The sequence below is a fragment of the Saccopteryx bilineata genome, chromosome 4, assembly GCF_036850765.1.
Source record: "Saccopteryx bilineata isolate mSacBil1 chromosome 4, mSacBil1_pri_phased_curated, whole genome shotgun sequence".
Taxonomy (NCBI): Eukaryota; Metazoa; Chordata; class Mammalia; order Chiroptera; family Emballonuridae; genus Saccopteryx; species Saccopteryx bilineata.
Window position 1 is genome coordinate 50,665,449 of NC_089493.1, and position 9,348 is coordinate 50,674,796.

General features: G+C 36.4%; 1 pseudogene; it reads right to left on the reverse strand.

The window, feature by feature from the left end:
* Positions 1-510: 510 nt before the first annotated feature.
* Positions 511-741, reverse strand: LOC136336062 (COX assembly mitochondrial protein homolog pseudogene; annotated as a pseudogene).
* Positions 742-9,348: the final 8,607 nt, after the last annotated feature.

The following is a 9,348-nucleotide window of genomic DNA, read 5'->3' on the forward strand; positions in this document are numbered from 1 at the left end:
ATGTTTTTTATAAATTCTCCAAACTTCCTATTGCCTTTAATTTTATATTTTTATATACCTTAACATTTTTATACAGCACAAATCTATTCCTTTAGATCCCTAACATTGTTTTTAGTATTAAAAGGTTAACTTGGCATTCAGAAAGCAGATAAATATTAACTTCTATTTTATATTTTTTATGGCTTGATTTATACATTAACTCTTTCACCCACCTGAACTTTTCTTTCTTTCTTTTTTGGTATGTATTGAAAGGAGGAACTCTAACAATTTTCTCCTGAAATAACTAGTTGTACCCTTTGGACAAACCCTATCATAATGTAATCATATTTTAGATCCTAAATGTGGCTCTTCTTTTTACCTTATTTTACTTTAATTAAAAAAAAATCTTTATTTCAGATAAACTTAAATTTCTCTAATTTAGGATAAAGCAAACATACTTCCTTCAGTTTATTATTTTAGGTAATTGTGATTTCCATGAGTAGAGTTTCTGAGTATCATTTGAATATGTTCCTACATGCTTGTTAAAGGCTTCTGTAGCCTTTTCTCGGTAGGAATTCCAGTTTTTCTTTTCCCTTTACATTCCTCATAAAAGGCAGGATCATTATAGTAAGCCATTAATCACTCTTTCAATGCAGGATTCTCTTTCTAGCATTTTACTACCATAAGGATTCCTGACTCCTGGCAACATTTGGTAAAATCTTGAATTTGTTCAGAACATCTATCTCAGGCTTTTTCTCACATTTTTTTAAGGATCAAACCTCTTTTTCAGTGCTGGCCAGCTCACTCAGTGGATAGAGCATTGGCCCAATCTATGGATGTCCCGGGTTCAATTCCAGTCAGGGCACACAGGGGAAGCGACCATGTGCTTCTCTCTCTCCCTCTTCCCCCTTTTCTGCCTCTTCCTCTCCCATAGCCAGTGGTTCCATTGGTTCAAGCATTGGCCTGGGTTGCTGAGGATATCTAGGTTGGTACCAGAGTCAGCCTCAGGTGCTAAAAATAGCTCAGTTGATTGGAGCATGGGCCCCAGATTGGCAGAGCACTGGCCTCAGACAGGGGTTGCCAGGTGGATCCCAGTCCTGGCACATGCAAGAGTCTGTCTCACTATCTCCCCTCCTCTCACTTAAAAAAAATCATTTTTGACATGTCTGAGATGCTGGGTCAAGCACCATCTTGTTGACAGAGAGCTAAATGTGACTCTCTTTAATAATTAAGACATGTTTGTGAAAGAAGTTCAAACACCTAAAAAATACATAATATTTGGAAAGCAAAAGAATTTACTGCCTAAAGAAAACCACTGCTGATGATTTAGGGAATTAGTTTTTTTTAATTGAGGCATAGTTTGCATAAATAATATGCATAGATTCTAAGCGTATTGTGTGATGAATTTTAACAAATATGTACACACATATAACCACCACCCAATCAAGATATAAAACATTTCTGCACCCAGAAAGTTCCCTCTCACCCTTTCCAGTCAATCTCCATTTCCCCTGAAGCAAGAACTGTTCTAAATCAATCTCTATAATGCAGATTTGACTGCTTTAGAAATATAAATGGAATCATAAACATTAAATCATCTGTATCTAGTTTCTTTCATTCAATATAACTCTTTTGAGATTCATTCATATTGTTCTGTGTATTAGCAGTTTGTTCCTATTTACTGCTGAATAAATAGTATTCCATTTTGTGGATAAACCACAATTTATACACTCACTTTTTTTTGTGACAGAGAGAGAGACAGAGAGAGGGACAGATAGGGACAGACAGACAGGAAGGGAGAGAGATGAGAAGCTTCAATTCTTCATTGCAGCACCTTAGTTGCTCATTGATTGCATATATACCTGAACTAGGGGTGGAGGGGGTTTACAACAGACCGAATGACCCCTTGCTCAAGCCAGAGACCTTGGGTTCAAGCTGGTGAGCTGTGCTCAAATCAGATGAGCCTGTGCTCTAGCCAACCACCTCGGGTTTTCGAACCTATCTCCAGTGTGTCCCAGTCTGACGCTCTATCCACAGCGCCACCACCTGGTCAGGTTATCCATTCACTTATTGATGCACATTTGGGTTCTTTCTAGTTTGGGGCTATGTCAAATAAATCTGCTAAGAATATTCTGGTACAACCCTTTTTGTGGACAATTCTTAGGAGTGGAATTGTTCGGTCATAGGATAAGTATAACTAATTTTATAAGAAACAGACACACATTTTTTCAAAGTGGTTTACTGTTTACCCACCCAACATTATGGTACAGCTGCTCCACAGCTTCACTAACACTTGGTATTATCTTTTGTGTGTGTGATATCATAATTTAAACAGGTTTTAATAATTTGACACAGTCACAAAAGTACAGTACACAGAACATTTTTTCTGTGACCATTTTAGACTAAGTTGTCAACATTATGTCCCATCTCCCATAATTCTTTAGTGTATATTTCATACAAACAAGAACATTCTCCTATATAACCATCAAAATTAGTAAGTTAATATTGTCAATTACAACCATTTAACCTTCAGACACTATTCAAGCTTTAACAATTGTCTCAATAGTGTTCTTTCTAGTAAAAGGATTCAGTTTTAAAAATGTATGTTGCAGCCCTGGCTGGTTGGCTCAGCGGTAGAGCATGGGCCTGGTGTGTGGAAGTCCCGGATTCAATTCCCGGCCAGGGCACACAGGAGAAGCGCCCATCTGCTTCTCCACCCTTTCCCTCTCCTTCCTCTCTATCTCGCTCTTCCCCTGCAAGATCAAGGCTCCATTGGAGCAAAGTTGTCCCGGGCGCTGAGGACGGCTCCATGGCCTCTGCCTCAGGCGCTAAAATGGCTTTGGTTGCAGTGGAGCAAAGAATGGTATTTAGACTATTAACAAAATGAAAAGACAACCCTACTGAGTGGGAGAACATATTCACCAATGGTACATCTGATAAAGGGTTAATATCCAAAATTTATAAAGAACAAACAACTCAATTTAAAAATGGGCAAAGGACCTGAATAGACACTTCTCCAAAGAGGACATACAGATGACCAATAGACATATGAAATGGCACTCGATGTCACTAATCATCAGAGAACTGCCAATTAAAACCACAATGAGATATCACCTCATACCTGCCAGAATGGCTATCATCAATAAATTAACAATAACGGTTGGCAAGGGAACTGTTATGCACTTTTGGTGGAAATGCAAACTTGGTGCACCCACTATGGAAAACAGTATGGAGGTTCCTCAAAAATTAAAAATTGAACTGCCTATGACCTAGTAGTTCTATTTCTGGGTATATATTTGAAGAAACCCAAAACATTAATTTGAAAGAATATATGCACCCCTATGTTCATTGTAGCATTATTTACAATAGCCAACCTATGGAAGCAACCCAAGTGCCTAACACTTGGTTAAAAAAAGTGGATAAAAAAGCAGTGGTACATATATACAATGGAATATTATTACTTGGCCATAAAAAAGCACAAAATCTTACCATTTGCAATAGCATGGATGGACCTAGAGCAGGAGTATTCAACCTTTTTATACCTACTGCCCACTTCTGTATCTCTGTTAGTAGTAAAATTTTCTAATCACCCACCGGTTCCACAGTAATGGTGATTTATAAAGTAGGGAAGTAACTTCACTTTATAAAATTTATAAAGCAGAGTTATAGCAAGTTAAAGCATATAAAAATAATTACTTACCAAGTATTTTATGTCAGATTTTCACTAAATTTGGCAGAATAAATCTTTATAAAACAACTTACTATAGTTAAATTTATCTTTTTATTTATACTTTGGTTGCTCCGCTACCGCCCACCATGAAAGCTGGAACGTCCACTAGTGGGCAGTAGGGACCAGGTTGACTGCCACTGACCTAGAGGGTATTATGCTAAATGAAATAAGTCAGCCAGAGAAAGACAAACACTAATTGATTTCACTTATATCTGGAATTTAAAGAACAATATAAATGAACAAACAAAACATTAACAGACTCACAGCTACAGAGAACAGATTGATGATTGACAGAGGGGAGAGGACGGGGTGAAAAAGGTGAAGGGATTGAGAAGTACAGTTTAGTAGTTACAGAATAGTCATGGGGATGTAAAAGTACAGCATAGAGAATATAATTAATCATATTGTAATTATGATACTATGTATGGTATCAGGTGGGTACTAGAAATATCAGGGAACACCTTGTAAAGTATATGATTGTGTAACCACTATGTTGTCTACATGAAACAAATACAAAATAATACTTAATGTAAACGGTAATTTAAAATATCCTTTTAGGCCCTGGTTGGTTGGCTCAGCGGTAGAGCATTGGCCTGGTGTGCGAAAGTCCCAGGTTTAATCCAGTCAGGGCACACAGGAGAAGCAACCATCTGCTTCTCTACCCCTCCCCCTTCTCTTTCTCCTCCCTCTTCCCTTTTCCTCCCAAGGCTCAAATGGTTTTAAGCAAATTAGTCCCAAGTGCTGAGGATGGTTACATGGCCTCACCTCAGGTGCTGAAATAGTTCGGTTTGCCAAGCAACAGAGCAGCTGCCCCAGATGGGCAGAGCATTGCCCCCCCAGTGGGCTTGCTGAGTGGGTCCTGATCAGAATGCATGCAGGAGTCTATCTCACTGCCTCCCCACTTTTCACTTAAGAAAAAAAAATCTTTTTAAATTATATGTTTAAAAAGTGGTGTTTAGAATCCTGGATTCATGTACATAAATGTGCTATATTATTGGCATATCATCACTTCCAATGCATCTCCCAGGAGAGAAGTAGGGAATATATGGATACACACACACACACACACACACACACACACACACACACGGAACATACATTTTATGTTTATTTCTATACATCTCTACATATTTTGAAAACCGTAAATCTACACCAATACTTCCAATTCCAGTCCAACTCATAGGTTTCACTTAGTTTTTCCCCTTTCCATATTTTTAGCTCCTTTCTCTGCCATGTAATCCTTATTATATTTACTTATTTGGTTCAATTGCTGAATGTATGTAGTATCCGTGTCCACCGCCATTCCCCTCCCCAAGGTGGTCACCCTCCTCACTATGCTTACTCTCTGACACTCCACTCCAGATCCCTCCTCTACCAAGACAACCATCCTTTCCATGCAAAGTTCTGAAGTCTTACTTTGGACCTCCTGTCTAAGTGGATGCCCTCTTCAGTTCACTCTGGCCTCCAAATCTCTATAATGGGCCACCCTCATATAGATATTCCTCTCCTTCAACTCAGACCCTAACTCATGTTGGGCTACTTCCAGTATGGACTCTCTGCTCGTTCTGTTCAGGCTCAGATATCTAACAACCATGCTTCTCTCTGTGTGAGCACTGGTCTCACCCAGCTTTATGCTTCAATATGCCATGTTTGACATGTCCCTGAACATGGTTGCCCCTATCACCCTGCTAGAGCTTTGATACACAGTTCTAATCCAAATCTCCATCATGTAGCACCTACTTTGCTCTGCTCCGCATAGTGGCCCTAGGATTGAATCTTTGGGAAGGGAATGGAAGGGAAGAAGAAAAGGAAAAAGGAAAGGTGTGGAACTACATATCATTCCTTTAAAATTTAGTATTCTAAAGGGTATCGACACTGTATCTCATGTTTTTAATTCAAGGTATCTCTGATGACTAACGGCACAGAGCGTCTTTTATGTACCTATTGGCCATTGTACATCTTCTTTTGTCAAGTGTCTATTTGAAGTTGTGACCATTTATAAAGTTGTTTTTCTTTCCCTCATTGATTGTGTTCTTCATATATTCTGGATCCAAGTCCTTCATAAATGTATGTATTGAGAAATGTATCCAGCACTCAATGGCTTTTCTTTTATTTTCATAACAGTGTGGATAATCAGAAATTTTTACTTTTTATGAAGAATTTATAAGTTTTAAATTTTTGGCTAGCCCTGGCCAGATAGCTCAGTTGCTTAGAGCATTGTCTCCATATACCAAGGTTGTGGGTTCATTCCCGGTCAAAGCACATAAAAGAATCAACCAATGAATGCATAACTAACTGGAACAACAAATTGATCCCTCTCTCTTCCATATTCTTTCTCTAAAAAAAAAAAAAAATCATAAAAAGCCTGACCTGTGGTTGGCGCACTGGATCCAAGCATCAACCTGGAATGCTGAGCTCACTGGTTCGAAAACGCAGGCTTGCTGGGTCAAAGCACGTACAAGAGTTGATGCTTCCTGCTCCTACCCCACCTTTCTCTCTCTGTCTCTTCTCTCTAAAATCAATAAATAAAAGCTTAAAAAAAACAATAAAAATTTAATTTTATGGCTAGTGTTTTCTGTTCCCATATGAAATATTTGCCTACCCCCAAAATCATGGGAGATATTTTCCTGTTTCTTTTAAAAGCTTTAAAGATTTAAATTGTATGTCAGGTCTCTGCTGCATCTCTAAATAACTCTTTGTATACTGTGAGACAAAGACCAAAGTTATTTTTTCATACAGATATCTAGTTGTAATCTCCATTTCCTATTGACCTTGTATCTTTTGTTAAAAGCAGTCGTCATTTATGTGTGAATTTATTTCTGCACTTCTGTCCTGTTCCATTGTTCCTAGTCTAACAATATACCAATACAACCCTCCCCCCACCCCATTGTACTTTATTGCTTTAGGACTGTCTACCTTTGTTCTTTTTCAAGATTATTTTTGCTAGGTTCTTTGGGTTTTTGTATAAATTTTAGAATCAACTTATTAGCTACAAAAATGGTGTGTGGAATTTTGATTAGCATTATGTTGAATCTATAGGTCAAATTGAAGAAAATTGCCCCCTCAATAATATCAAGTTTTCTGATCCTTGGACATTATGTATAACCCATTCATTTAAGTCTTTGCTTATCACAATGATTTATAGTTGGAAGTTTTAAGATATTATAGATCATTTATCAAATTTATTCCCAAATATTGTTTTTGAATACCATTGAAAGTGGTATTTTTTTAAATTCATTTTTAATTGTTCACAGCATATACATATACATATACAACTGATTTTTGTGTATTGAACTTTTATCATACAGTGTTTTTAATTCACATTTCAGTCTTACTACTTTTTTTCATAGCTTACATTTTCACTGTAAAGAATCATGTTTTCTGTAGTGATGACTGTTTACTTCAATCTTTTTCAATCTGTATACTTATTTCTGTCTCTTGTCCTATTACATTGGCTAGGACTTCCAGTACAATGTCAAATAGACGTGATAGTAAAGATTATCATCTTTTCCTGATTTTAAGGGTAATATTTTTCAATATTTTACCATAATCATATAATGTTATCTGTGAAATTTTCTTAGGTACCCTTTATCAGACTGAGGAAGTTCCCTGATACCCCAGCTTGAGATGTTTTAATTGTGAACTTGTGTTCACATTTATCAATGTTTTTTTTCTGAATCTACTAAGAGGATATGGGTTTTCACCTTTACTTCATTATTGTGGCAAATTTCATTAATTGATTTTCTAATGTTAAACTGCCCTTGCTACCCTGGAATATATCTCATTTGCAAAATTTTGTTTAGGAATATTGTGCCTGTTTATGAAAGATATTGGTATGTGATTTTCCTTTTTTTGTAATTTCCTTGTCAGGTTTTATATCCAGCTATGCTGACTTCATATCCTCTATTCACTGAAATAAATTTTTTATAAAATTAATATCTCTTCTTCATTAAATATATAACATATAATTCTAGTGAATTCCAGTGAAGCCATCTGTGCTTGGCGTTTACTTTGTGGAAGGTTTATTATAAAGAGTTTTAATTGTTTAATAGATATAGGACTGTTCAGAATTTCTATTTCTTCTTGATTATATTTTGGTAAATTTTATTTTTCAAGGAATTTGTCTATTCATGTAGATACTCATACTTTTTGGCATAAACTATTAATTGATATCCGTTCTTTATATTGTATTTTGTATTTTCTCTGTTTTCTTATTCAATTTTACTGGGTTTTTTTCAAGTTTATTAATTTCTAATAAACAATATTTGGCTATGTGGATATACTTCACTGTGTATATATTCATTTTACTGATTTCTGCTCTTACTTTTATTATTTCCTTACTTCACTTCCTTTGGATTTTCTTTGAGGTTATTTTTCTAACTTCCTGCATTAGAAGCTTAGGTTATTGATTTACAACCCATTCTTCTAATATGTACATTAGGTCTATGAATGTATTTCTGAACACTGCTTTAGCTACAATTCACCAATTTTAGTAGGTGCTTTTTATATAGTCAGCTCAGAATATTTTATAATTTCCATTGTACTTACTTCTTTGACCCATAGTTTATTTTTGAAGTGTGTTCCTTAATTTCTAAATACTTGAAATTTTAAAGTTATAGTTCTGGTACTAAGTACTAATTTAATTCTGGTGGTCAGAAATAACACAGTATATAGTTTTTGACTTTTGAAATTTGTTGAAACTTGCTTTATGGACTAAAGCATGTTTTGATAAATAATGTATACTTGAGCCCTGGCCGGTTGGCTCAGTGGTAGAGCGTTGGCCTGGCGTGCAGGAGTCCCGGGTTCGATTCCCAGCCAGGGCACATAGGAGAAGCGCCCATCTGCTTCTCCAACTCTTCCTGTCTCCTTCCTCTCTGTCTCTCTCTCTTCCTCTCCCGCAGCCGAGGCTCCATTGGAGCAAAGTTGGCCCAGGTGCTGAGGATAGCTCCATAGCCTCTGCCTCAGGCGCTAGAATGGCTTTGGTCGCAACAAAGCAACACCCCAGATGGGCAGAGCATCGCCCCTGGGGGGCATGCTGGGTGGATCCTGGTCGGGCGCATGCGGGAGTCTGACTGCCTCCCTGTTTCCAACTTCAGAAAAATACAAAAAAATAAAAATAATGTATACTTGAAAAGAATGTGTATTCTATACTTTGGGGTGTAGTATATTATAAATACTGATTGGATAACATTGGCTGGGTAGTGTTATTTAGATAGTCTATATTTTAATTTTTGATTGTTGTATAAGTAACTGGCAAAGCTGTGTTGAATTCTCCAGATATGATTGTGTTTTAGACATGAGTCCTTAGGTGCATATTAATTTTGCAATGTTGCTTTTTGTTGAATTAACTCCTTTAACAATGGAATTTCCCTCTTTATTCACATAATTGCTTCTTGCTGTAAAGTTACTTACTTTCTTTGATATGAATATAATAATATATATATTTGCTTTCATTGGTTAGGTGTCTAAATGACATATTTGATCCATCCTTTTCACTAAACCATTCTGTTTTCATATTTATTGTATTTTGATATATCTCTTGTAAGTAGCATATAATTGGATCTTTTAAAAAACCTTCTAATATCCTATATTGTATCATGAGAACAAATCCACCTTTATTTATTTACTTTTCAATGAGT